Source organism: Pleurodeles waltl, chromosome 10, assembly GCF_031143425.1.
Source record: "Pleurodeles waltl isolate 20211129_DDA chromosome 10, aPleWal1.hap1.20221129, whole genome shotgun sequence".
Taxonomy (NCBI): Eukaryota; Metazoa; Chordata; class Amphibia; order Caudata; family Salamandridae; genus Pleurodeles; species Pleurodeles waltl.
In genome coordinates this window covers 629,984,054-629,997,313 of record NC_090449.1, presented here as the reverse complement: position 1 = coordinate 629,997,313, position 13,260 = coordinate 629,984,054, and the positions used below count along the sequence as shown (strand labels likewise).

The following is a 13,260-nucleotide window of genomic DNA, read 5'->3' as shown; positions in this document are numbered from 1 at the left end:
TGCAATAGATTCTCCGTAGTTACCCATTGTGGAGGGTCCGGGATACCTGGTAGTGTATAGGCCAGTTGCGATAATTGTAGGGCTAAAGAATATTGTTCTACTGAGGGTAAACCTAATCCTCCATAGGGTTGTCGTGCTAATATTATTGCAGGCTTCAGTCTTGGGCGTGTAGAGCCCCAGCCGAAAGACCTTATCGAGGTATCGATCATTCGGAGGAGGGAAAGAGGTAACTGCAAAGGGAGCATGCCTAGTACATATGTAAAACGCGGCAGGGTAACCATCCTGACCGCCTGTGTCCTGCCCCACATGGATAAGCGGAGTAGTGACCACTTGGCGAAGTTCTGTTTCATCCGGGATATAAGAGGATCAATGTTGTCCCTAACCATACGTTCCAGGCCTCGATTAATATATGTTCCTAGATATTTAAGGCAGGTCGGGGTCCATTTGAATGGAAGACCGAGGATTGCGGCCCTCGTTGTTACGTGAGATAGAGGCAACGATTCGCTCTTGTCCCAGTTTACCCGGTATCCGGATAGGGGCGCAAAGTCCTCTATGATGGAGAGCAGTGATGGTAAGGATCTTTCCAGGTCAGACAGGGTTAATAGGATATCGTCTGCATATAGGTAAATTTTGGAGGAGCCCCCTGGTAAAAGGATACCTTTTATTTGTTGGGAATTACGTATAGTGGCTGACAGGGGTTCCATTGCCAGTAGAAATAAAAGTGATGAAAGGGGGCAACCTTGTCGGGTGCCTCTTCCGATGGGGAATGGGTCTGACATAAAGCCCCCGCAGTTAACTTGTGCCGTGGGATGGTCATACAGTAATCGGACTTTGGAAATAAATTGGTCTCCGAGGCCGAAGAGTTTCATGGTGGTGAATAGGTAGGGCCATTCGATGCGATCAAATGCTTTCTCCGCATCGAGGGATAAGGCCAATGCCTCCTCTGGTAGGGGTAGTGATTCGATCAATGTATGACACAGGGTACGCATGTGATTTCTGGAGGTGCGACCTGGCACAAATCCCACCTGGGTGTTATGGACCAAGGACGGGATCACTTTACGTAGACGTGCTGCTAGGACGCTGGCTAGTAGTTTGACATCCCCATTGAAGAGTGAGATAGGGCGATAGCTGCCACAAAGTAGGGGATCTCTCCCTGGTTTAGGTAAGACGACGATTGTGGCTCTGTTGGAGAGGGCGCCCAAAGAACCCTCCTGACATGCCTCCGAGAGCGCCTCATGTACTGCTGTAATTGCCTCTGCTCCAGCCCATCTATAAAATTACGCTGGGAACCCATCCTCTCCAGGAGATTTATGGTAGGGGAGGTTTGCGACTACTTGTATTATTTCTTCCCTGCTTATATCGCCCTCTAGGAGAGCTCGGCCAGCCTCTGATAGGCGGGGTATTTTGGCCGCAGTGAGAAATGCTTCAGTCCGTGTATGTTCAGTCAGTGTTTCGGGGGTGTAAAGATGCTGATAGTATGTAGCAAATTCATTCACGATGTCTTGCGGGCGGGTCAATACTGCTCCTGAGGTGGACGTTATGGCCGGAATGGCAGAGGCAGCTTCTCTTTGCCGGAGCTGTGCCGCTAGGAGGCGTCCAGCCTTCTCTCCTTGCTCGTAACGGCGGCCGCGCAGTCTTTGCAGCAGGTATTCTGCCTGCGTTGTGTAGAGTTCATTGTGTGCCATTCGGGCCTGTTCGAGTGAGCGGCGTAGCTCAGGGGTCGGATGGGCAGTATATTCTTTAGTGAGGCTCTGGATCTCATTTTCTAAGGTGCGCTGACGGGCCTTCCTATTCATATTGGCTAGTCCGCGTCACGCATCATGTTCCCTCTCAGGGTGGCCTTCGCCGCTGCCCATTACACCCGTTTGGACACCACAGAGCCCGTGTTTGTGGTCATGTACGTAGATATGTGGGCCTTAAGTTGCTCTTTCCCTTGGGGGGAGCGGTATCTGTGTATAGGAAGACACCATGGTTTACGACCGGGGGAGGCTAAACCTGCTTGTATCAGGAGAAGGATCGGGGAGTGGTCTGAGAGTCCACTATCTAGGATACAAGTGGCTTGTATTTGGGGAATTATGGTATGTGATACAAAAAAATAGTCCAGGCGTGATTGGGTGCCGTAAACAGATGATAGGAAGTTGTATTCCTTGTCTTTTGGATGTGTTAGTCTCCAGCAGTCGACTAAACCTGCATCCGTGGTTAGGTCTTTCAGTAATGCCCTATCGTGGTTATTACCCACATCTATGGGGCCTGTCCTGTCCAGTATGGCGTCTCAGGCGAGGTTCCAATCTCCCCCTATAATGTAGCGGGCCGTTCGGATTTCAGTCAGTAGGCGATTTAGTTGCAGGAAAAAGGGGCGCTTTGTGCCAGTTGGTGCATAGACAGAGCCCACGCATAGGAAGGTATTTCCTATTTTCAGTTTAGTGAATGTGTATCTCCCTTCCATGTCGTTCCATGTTTTAATGATTGCGACCGGGAGGGATTTGCGTATTAGGATTGCTACACCGCATTTACGAGATGTGCTACCCCCAGTTTCCCGGCTGGTTGGGCAGCAGCTAAAGGCGACCTTTCCTACCCAGTCACGCCTGAGCTTGCTGGATTCTGAGTTATCCAGGTGCGTCTCTTAAATCAGAGCTATGTCCGCTCTCTTGGATTGGAGATAGGATAGAATCTTTTTCCGTTTGATATAATTTGTCATGCCGTGAACATTCCAGGAGAGGATTCTTAGTGGATGCGTCATACGGGAGGCGTTCCCTGGCATTCTAAATGGTAGAGCGAAATCTCAGCGATCCTGTGGGTAGCAGGCGTGAGAGAAGGGGGGGGAGGGAGGTACCCTGGCCAGTGGGATAGGGACTATGCTCACAGAAATATGATAAATTAGGGGGGGGAGAGGGGTTAGCCGGTGGGGGCCGAACACTCCAACGGGAGGGAGGGGGGGGGCAAAAAATTAAAAAGGTTGAATAAGGGAGAGAAGCTAAAGAAAGAATAATAGGAAAGAGGGGAAGAGGGGTGTTAATGTTAATATATAGAATGAAATAAAGTGAGATAATAGTGAGGATCGAAGAGGAAAGGAGAAGGAAGGGGTAAATACAGATAAAGGCTAGGGGTCAGAAGCCTTCTGTGGGTAGATCTGTAGACGGCGAGTCCGATTCCTATCGGAGCTCCCAGTGCCGTCGGTGCGATCTCTGCCGGGGAGGCGGCGGAAGGGCAAAGGGCAGCCGGTGTTGATTCATGACAGAGGGATGTGCGACTCCGAATTCCAAGGGGGGGAGCCGCAGTTGGAAGGAGCTCGTGGAGGGGTAGTAGCCATGTTAGTAATCATGGTCGGAATTTACTGTCCTTGGTGGGAGGGAGAGGGGAGGGGCAACGGGGGAGGAAGGGCAACGCGCAAGCAGTGGAGAGAGCCTAATATGTTGATATAAATGTCAGTGTATTATTGGAGACTCTGGTGTCCATCGGTATCTGATGTAATGCATTGTACGGTTGACATACTCACGCCTGCGGGGTGTTGGGTGGCCTCCGTGGTTGATTAGTGCCGTCATGTTGGGTTCAGCATTATGGGGGAGCTGTGGTGGAAAAAAGGAAGGGGGAGAGTTCACAGAGATGGGAGAAGAGCACCAGGAGACGAGATATAAGATATGAGATATGAGATAGGCGATAGAGGGGGGGTGCAGGACCGGGAGGGCGGGGGGCATAGGGCAGTGCGGTGTGGGGCCGGGTAAGGACTATAGGATATATTTGCGCATAGCAATTTAGATGCTTCCATACTTATATAATATCACTGCAACATATATCATAGTATCACTATTGTCTATTAATTCTTATAACATGACATAACATGGTATAACATAGTTCCTTATTATACAATTGTATCATTGTCTATTAGGTCGTGTATCCTAGAGCATATCTTATAGTAGGTAGGAAGAGTTAGTGAGTCCTGATCTATGTGTATCCAGTGTGGGCTTCTTAATATGACATATGTGTCTTGTAACGTATTATTGCGTCATAATACTGTGGAGTACATTGAGGAAATGCCAGTTTATTAGCTAATCCGTGATGTGGTCATAGTCGTGCGAAGCCCTGTTTTGCGTGGTATGATATCCCCTATGACAAGTTCTCCCACCGTTCTGTTACCCTGTTGAGTGTTAGTATTTGTGTCCCTGTGCATGGATTGGTTCGATTTTATTTTGACTTCTGTGTGAGGGTTGGGGTTTAGCGGAATCTGGTGAGAGAGTTTATTAATATGGTTTACATGTTATGTCAAATGTAGCTGTGTTGCATTATTGCTGCTAAATGTTCTGTAGTGGAGTAAGGAGGGGGCCTGCTTATTTATTAGGAATTTGGTTGCGTGTCTGGTTACGTCCTTACAGGGCGAGGACCTGCCTTATGTGCGGCCTATGGGGGGCGATCTGATCTATGCACTAATGTGTGTACCTTGTGCCTTTTAACAGACAGTCCATACCATATTGTTACAGCATAGAACCTTATGTTACTCTAAGGAGAGTATAAGCATATTAAACGTCTATTATTGAAGATGATAATAATAGCTATAAAATAAGCACAAATGCAAAGTCCAAATGTGTACTCATCTGTCCATAGGATTGTCGCCGCTCGCACTTTGGTGTTGTCGTAGTTGTCTCATGTATGCACTGCAGTGGATCGTCGTCTCAGGGGGATGCGGTCGCTGGTTTCAGAGGTGAACGGGATTTATCTCTCTCTGATAACTGGGTGTGGACTGCCACCGCGTGTAGAACCTGACCCCTATCATCATACGATCTGGCTAGTCTCTCTAGGTCCCTGCCCCTTTGACAGGCGTCGGTATCATGGCGAGTTGTGCTTTCATTCTCCAGGCCTGGGGGTTAGGTTCCGTTGTCCTCGTTTTCCCCTGAGACGTCTTGTGGGCGACTTGTGCTTGTAAAATCCGTAGGTTGGTGTTGAAAAGAGTCAAGGAATAGTTTCAATTCTTCGGGTTGTAAAAGTCCCTGGATACTCAATTTTTGGTAACCCACATTCTTGCGGGATCAAAGAGGCCGTATTTCATCTCTAGTTGACGAAGTCGGGGTCTTAAAGCTAGGAAGGCCTTCCTGCGCTCATTAGTGTCCTTAGAGTAGTCGGCTGTTATTCGAATGCCGTGTTGGCCTATCCAAAAGGGACCGTGGCTGCGCGCTGTTTGTAGTATTTGCTGGGTCTGATTGTGGCGTAGTAGGCAGGCGATGATCGGGCGGGGCCTTAGAGATGCGTCAAAGCGTTTCAGACCTACTCTATGAACTCGTTGGAATTCTAGAGGTGGATCAAAGTTCAGTGAGGTCAGTTTGGGAACAGTAGAGCTCAGGAGGGCCTGTATGTCTGTGCCTTCTTCATTTTCCGGGATCCCCAGTAGGCGAATGTTGTCTCTTCGGCTCCTGTCCTCCAAGTCTGTGAGTTTACTCTTAAGGTAGAGAAGGTCCTTGTCTCTATCCTGGGATGTGGCCATCTGTGTTTCCAATGATCCCATGCGATGTTCCAAACCTGTCACTCTAGATTGGAAACCTGCAATGTCTAATCACATGGATTTGGTTTCTAGGGTCAGCGAGGATATGGAAGCATCTATTCCCTCTATTCGACGGCTGACAGCAGTGATCTCGTGTAGTATCCGTTCCATAGTTGTGGGCTGTTCCTTGTTCGATGTCGTGACGGGCTGGGTTGGAGGTGGTGATGAATGGGTCTCTGTTGCCATGGAGGTTGGTCGTTTCTGGTGGAGCGCCTCTGAAAATAATAGCTGTTGTGCCGGCTTACCAGCGGGTTTATGGTTCGGTTTGCTGTCGGGCATCGCCTTGCTGGTCTGCGAGGGCTACCCAGTTGGACCTGAGATCTTCTTTGGGGTTCAGTGGAGGTAGAGGTTTACGAGTCAGTCGGTCCTCACCTCTATTTCTTCACCTGTCTGTTTTTCGATGGTTTATTTTCTTATTTTCCTTCTGGTTTCTGTTCGTTCTTTTCTTTGTCCCCATTTTAATTTTACTGTCCCAGAGGCCGTTGCAGGGTCCGGCCATCCGCTGTTGTCAGTAGATAAGAGGGTTGTGGCTATAAGGATACTAAGACAGTGAGACAGGTGTGAGGCTCGTAGTGATCCGGGGTATGCTGTGAGAGCAGCGCAGATTATTTGTCTCTGTAAGTCGGTTTCATTACAGTTCCTTCTATCCTGTTAAGGAGCGCTCCTCCTGTTAAAGTATGTCGAAGGAGGGGCAGACGAGACCCTTTTTATGTTGCTTTATCACCTGCCCGTTGTGATTGGTGATGCCTATTCCTGGGTTCCTTTTCTATTGTCGCCGGGGCCTCATCAACGCCTACAGGCAGTGGCAAAGGTACTTGTTCCTGTCCTGGTATTCAAATAGCTTGGGGGGGAGGAACAGAGGTAGGGAGTGTATAGCCTGCTTCTTTGTTCTGTTATTTGTTTTTCCTGTCCAATAATGCTCCCCTTTTCTCTCCTCCCCCTCCTTTTTTTTCCCTTTTTTAATGCTTCTTTCTCTTCCCCCTTGTCCTCTCCTCCCAACTCCTTGTATGTGGATTATTCTTTTTGTTTGTTTCTTTCGTTTATTTATTTGTTCATTCACTGCTGTGCTTCACTTTGTCCCTGCAGTTCAGTTCAATGCCCCCTCTTCATCCACTTCCTCCCTGCTCCATAAAGAGGAGGGGAAAGGCGCAGGACACACCGGTTGTTGGCTGTCCGTGTAGCCTGTATCCCTTTACCTCTGTCGCTCCTCACTCACCTCCGCCCTCCTCCTGTTTTCCCCCAGGGAGGGGGGGGAAGCGCTGTGGCCAGTATCGGGCCGGAGGGCTGGGGGCTAGATCAATATATCATCTCCCGCCGGCGCTGGTGCGGGGGCACAGAGATCCTCACCTGAGGTGCCAGGCGCCGTGAGGCCGGGGAAGCCGCTTCGCCTCAACCTCGACGGCGCTGCTTCACCCCCTTGGCAAGGCCTCTAACTCCGAGTCACATCACGGGTCTTCCGGGGCTCCGCTGTTAGTCTCTCCTCGGGGGGCGAGGCGTCCGGGGCATTGAAAGGGTCCCGGAGGCCCTTCTCAATGTTGTTCTTCCCTTCTTTCTCGCTGCCTCGGAGGGCCGATCGCGGGGCCGGGACGACGCGACTCCGCCCCCCGGGCAGGCCTCTCCTTGCAAGACGGCCGCAGGCCTTCCAGGTCACAGTTGCGGGCCATTTCTCTCTTGGATCGGGGGCTCGGCGGTTTCTGAAGAGCTCTGACGCCGGGCAGGTTGTTCGCCGCGGCCGCTAAGGAGCCCCTGCCGCCTCCCCAGGATCGCCGCAGCACGGAGCTCAGGGCTTAGGCGGCCATCTTCCTTCGTGGCCCGGCCACGCCCCCTAAGCAGTACATTCCTAGTAAGAGGGCACGGTATGAGATTAAATTGTATATGCTGTCAGAAAGCAGTACAGGATACGTGTATAATTTCCGGGTCTACAATGGTAGGGATTCCAGTATTGACCCTCCTGGTTGTGCTGCCACTTTTGGAGTTAGCGAAAAAATTGTGTGGCAACTTGGTAGACGACTGTTTAACAAAGGTCACCATTTGTACGTAGATAATTTCTACACTGGAGTGCAGTTGTTCAAGGAGTTGTTTAGAGTGGACACTGTTGCTTGAGGCAGCAGCTACTGGCAGAGGACACAGCAAAGAACCAAAACGCACCCCTAGGGTAGAGAGGAATGAGCCCACATCAGGCACGGCCCGTCCTTTAGGGTGGAGGGGCCAAGCCCCCCCATCTTTTGCCCCTCACGAAGAGTGTCTGTCAGGCTGAACAAATGTCAGCCTGACAGACACTCTTCATGTTCAGGTCAGGCAGCCAGGAGCAGACATGCGCGATTTGCGCAGACTCTTAGCTGCCTGGGCTGAACTTTGTTGGGCTGAGGAGGTCACAGCTCCTATGGGCTTGACCTCCTCAGGTCAGCAAAGGTGCCTCAAGGCCCTCCCCTGAGTGACGAGGAAAGCTTCACCCATTGACTTCGACCTCGGCGCTTCAGGTTTAAGCCCTGAAGCGCCCAGGGCGAGTGTCAATCAGTGACAGAGTGGGGTGGGGTCAGCAGTCTCACTGACCCCATCCCACTCTGTGACGATGCTGGGACTGCTGCCTTGAGGGAAGGCAGCAGTCCCAACCCTCCTGGGACCTCCGAGGCTGAAGGTAAGTGTGTGTGATCTTTTAAAATGAATGTTTAGTGCCTGCGTGCATGTTTGAATGTTATGAGTGTTGTTAATGGATGTGCGTGCATGTGCGTGTGCGTGTGTGAAAGAATGAGTGTGTGTGTTTCTCGCCCGCCCCCCTCCCTCCTAAAGCTGCCGGCCGCCACTGGCCCACATTGCAACTAGAAGCCACCTCAGGAGTGTCTTATATTGACAGTTCAGTCCCAAGATCATATATGCCAGGGTAATTGTTTAACGGTGCTGGGCACAGGATTTTTGTATCTTAATTGTCTAGTATAATCATTACATAACCCCCTCATTGGTAGTACGGACCTATGTTCATCAACAAGGAAAGATGATAAGGAGCAAATTAAAGTTGATTTGGGGCTTCACAAGAATCAATAATGAAAGCTGGTGTGAGTTAAAGGGTTTTATTAACAAATTCATTCAAATTGATGTATTTATATAGTAGGTATTAAATTCAATCATCATTATTACAGATCCGAATAACCAATCAAACCTCAGCAAACTCTGGGATCAGGTAAACACCCTAGGTTCTCAAGTCTTCACAATGGAGTTCAGAATCAAGCCCTTGAATTGTTACACTGGTCACATCTTGTGGTTCTGACAGTTCTTGTCACAATTCACGTTTCCTGCCATCTCCTCTCCAGTTGTGGCTCTCAACAACCAAAAGCAGCTGGGCTGTGGGATGGGCAGGGGGGGATAAAGAACAATTCATAATTTTTTTTTTACAAAAACTCTTACCCCCTCCGCGTGCTCCGCTTCGCTCCTCTATCTCCTCGCGGCAGACAGGCTTCCAGCCTGCCCTGAAGCCAATCCTGATGCTGCTCAAAGCAGCGTCAGGATTGGTTGGGAGCACACAGGGCGCTCCCAGGCAGACTGGGAGCCTGTGCAGGCTCTCTCCAGCCAGGCAACTGTGTTGCTGGGCTGGAGAGAGCCTACTGCACGTGTGTGTTTCACAGCCCGAGACAGCCGGCCAAACACACATGCGCTCTGAGGGGAGTGATGATCTGTGCACTCCTCTCAAGTGCTCATCATCCCCAATGCCCCACCGCTTTTCAAGAAAACGATAATAAACACAGTTCATTATTGTTTTCTTGAAAAGGTTTTGCAGCTGCCGCTGGTGGCGGGGCAGCGGCACTCCTGTACCCTAATGGAGGAGCTGCCCTTGCTACTCTCCCGGTAAAAACCTCATTATCAGTATTCTAATACATAACAAATGACTATTCACTAAATAACAGAGGGCATCTGGAAAGTTACAGCATATGCAGAGGAAGAGAAAAACAACTTGTGCAAGGCAACATTTCAATGCTAAAACATGTCTCTTAACCCTAATGTGTAAAGTTGACATTTAATATGGCATCAGTAGTCACGCTAACTCAAGTCAACACAATATGTTAATTAGTTCATGTGCTTTTAATGTCTAAGTGTGATTCCATACTACAAATCTGCATTAAGTATGCATGTGTTATTCACCATAGAAATTTGCATTTTTCGGCTAAATGCGTTTAACAAAAATTTGGAAATGCGTTTTAATCGCAGGTTACTATCAAAAACATATAGCCCATGTATATATTTTTGATTAAGCATTTTAAATAACAGATAAAAAGAAGTTTTAAGTGTCTTTTATTTAAAACATTACCAATTTAAAGAACTGCCAACAACATATACATTTCAGATTTTCATAGTGTTCAATATAATGAATTGCGGGTAATGTAGTACATAAGCATAAATTAAATATTTTTGTAAAACAATTAGATATTTACATTTGTAGGCTCATGACCTAGCAAATACATTCTATTAAATGGGTCATGTGGGTGTAATATAATCCTGAAATAAAAAAACCGAAGATTTTGTTAATCACAATATGACTTTGACAATTTTATGATTTAAAATTACTACTATTTGTATTTTGTTTTAAATTACAGCACCTCAATCTACTCTTACTACGCAAACAGAAACAGAGGATGTGGTAAAACATCATGTCACAATACAGTTGAAAATGCAGAACATGCTATTAACATTCCCATAGACACTAAGGGGGTCATTCTGCGCCAGGGCCAACGACCGCGGAAGCACCGCCAACAGGCTGGAGGTGCTTCCATGGGCATTCTGACCGCCGCGGTACAGCCGCGGTCAGAAACGGGAAACCGGCGGTGTCCCGCCGGTTTCCCGCTGCCCCAGGGAATCCTCCACGGCGGCGCTGCAAGCAGCGCCGCCATGGGGATTCCGACCCCCTTCCCGCCAGCCTGGTTCTGGCGGTTTTCACCGCCAGAATCTGGCTGGCGGGAACGGGTGTCGTGGGGCCCCCTAACAGGGCCCCACATAGATTTTCGGTGTCTGCGTGGCAGACACTGAAAATCGCGACGGGTGCAACTGCACCCGTCGCACCCCTTCCACTCCGCCGGCTCCGTTCGGAGCCGGCATCCTCGTGGAAGGGGGTTTCCCGCTGGGCGGGCGGGCGGCCTTCTGGCGGTCGCCCGCCAGCCCAGCGGGAAACTCAGAATGACCGCCACGGTCATTTGACCGCGGTGCGGTCATTCGGCGGCTCCCGCCGGGCGTGCGTTTACCGCCGCTGGCGGGAGTCGGAATGACCCCCTAAAAGTGGAATAAACAGTCGTCAGTTGAGCAGACTACACCTATTGCAACTTCTGGAGAAACTGAACCACAAACCCTACCATCAGTACTTATATTGCATAGAGAAAGAAGGCCTCTATAACCTACTATTAGGTCCAGGATGAAAGATATCACGGTAGCATCACCTACTCCTGCACAGTTCCATGTATTGGGGCAATCCATGCTCAAAATACAATGAAAGCAGCACAGTTCAACATCAGAACTGAATTGAAGTTTTGCCAGATTAGAAAGAGCCATTTCTAAGTGCAATGAGGTAATGAGATAAGTCTTTGAATACTTAACTGTGGCTTTTAAAGACTCTGCATCACAAATGCTTCAACAGAGACACAACGACACTCGGCTGCAGACATTTTGACGTTCTGTTGGCTACAGTGACCTCAACAATGCATAGGAAAACAGGTAACATGCAGATGGAGTTAGCATACCACAGTGGGTATGCCACAAAGAGCTTTGCGCAAATTACAAATACACTTGGGAAAATGCAAACTGTAATGCAGGAAATTGACCACCACGGTCTGTTGAAGAAAATGGGAATGGCTCACGTGTGCACAGTATTTCAGTTTGTGAGCACAGTACATCAGGGAGTACCAGAAGCCAGAACAGGGCCAGCTTTAGTTAGGGCTGTGCGAGAGGTGCGACCGCACAGGGTGCTGACCTCATGGGGGCGCTGTCTTTAGCAATAACTAGAAGCTTGCAATTTAAAAGCACCTCCTGGAAAGTTTCTTGTGTGTCCAGCATTCAGAAAGCAATTAAAATATCAAGATACCTCTTGTGATTACTATTCCTGCCAGGGAGAGAGATTAGAGTTTTGTCCAGTGGCAGCTTTGACTCGCCATAAAGTAGCGTAGAGGGTTAATGTGCCTGTTGCAAAGAACAGAACTATATTTTATGTGGATAGCTGAGTGAATTAGTAAAGCCAGCCTTTATAAGCGCTTTTAAAACAAATGAATGTATGTGAAAGGGAGCTATGGAGAGATGAGGGGCACATTTGCTGGGTGGTAGTGAGGGAATCCGAGGAGGTAGTCATGGGGGGGGGTGCCAAAAAAGACTGCTGCACAGGGCGCCACCAGCGTTACAGTGGGCCCTGAGCCAGAATAATGACTATTGCTTCTATCGCCCCCTGATGTGCAAAGGCAAGGACTGGCCACCCAATATTCAATTAAAAAACAAGTACTGGAAATCAGATGCATAGAGAGTGACTCAAACTAAGACAATGGTTATCTGACTACAAAGATTATATTTGTAATTACTTTGTTAACATTAAAAGATATGTATTAAAAAAAAGTTGGTTACATTTGAGATGTCCATAGTCAACATAATCTGTGAACAAACAAAAAATTGTACGCTTATTACTGACTACATTTTGTGTTATGTTTTTTTTACATTGCTAAAATACATTTACTTTACCTTAAAAGTACTTGTTTTGAAATATTCTGTACACACACTGCACCATGCAGCTCTTGCAGCATCAGGTTATGGAGGTGGCAAGCGAGGGGGAATGTCATCCTTGTTGTGAGAATCCTTACTTGCAGAGTCAATCCACTGACTTCTTTGCACTGCTATGTTTTGAAGCATTGCACATGTGACTATTATTTTACATCACATTATAGGGTCATAGTCAAGAGCACCCCCACTTTTATGCACACATCTGAATCTCCCTTACGTAAGCCAAACGTTCTCTTGATAATGCTCCATGTTTGTTTATGGACAGCAGCATTGCACATCCTCAGTCTAGGGGTTCTAAGCTGAAAAGAGGTAGCCATTATCTATGGCCTTAAGGAATACTCACTGTCACCTAGAATTTCACAAAGCTGTTTTAGTTTTTATGAACAAAGTGTAAGCAATAACTTAACATGTGAGTTACAATTACATAAACACCAACTGTCTCCAAAGTCTCATCTGGATAGCTCATACAGTCCACAGTGTATAAATATGTAGGAGTCATGAGTGCTCCCAGGAAACAATGCAACTAGTTTTGTGACAAGGCACTTTGCATTACATACAACTTGTTTGTTTAAGGAATGTTGGATCTTTCTTTTTATGATAGATATAGTGTCAGAGAACAGACAAATTAAAATATGTGTGCCTTTTACACATCCAAGCATTTCTGGGAAATGGGCTACTGCATAAAAATAGATTTTGGTGTTTTCATTGGAAATTAAATGTGAGTATGTATTTGAGACAACATTGCCTCTAGGTAGTTTCTGAAAACCCTGCATAATTTACTTTAGGATATCCCTCCCGCAACAGCCACAGTGTGTTGGTAGTTGCCAGAAGCTAACAGATGTAAGCTGCAATATACCTGAATGTGTGTACGTACTGCTAGACTGCATTGGGCAGGCTTGCTTAATACAGTACCCAAATCATCCAATAAACTAAAAATGATCTGCTTTGTAAACATGTATCTGGCATAAACCTCCTCACCCTATGTCTAA

The 13,260-nt window shown here is 47.9% G+C and overlaps 1 long non-coding RNA gene across 5 annotated transcripts in view; it reads right to left on the bottom strand.

The window, feature by feature from the left end:
- LOC138261774 (uncharacterized) overlaps positions 1-13,260 on the bottom strand; it is a 510,577-nt gene that overhangs the window by 197,763 nt on the left and 299,554 nt on the right. For 4 of the 5 annotated variants that reach the window (XR_011199148.1, XR_011199147.1, XR_011199146.1 and 1 more), the window contains exon 6: positions 8,688-8,869. The exons of the other annotated variant lie outside the window; for it this stretch is intronic. This is a non-coding gene — a long non-coding RNA (uncharacterized lncRNA). The remainder of the gene's footprint in view (positions 1-8,687; positions 8,870-13,260) is intronic. 5 annotated transcript variants of the gene reach the window in all.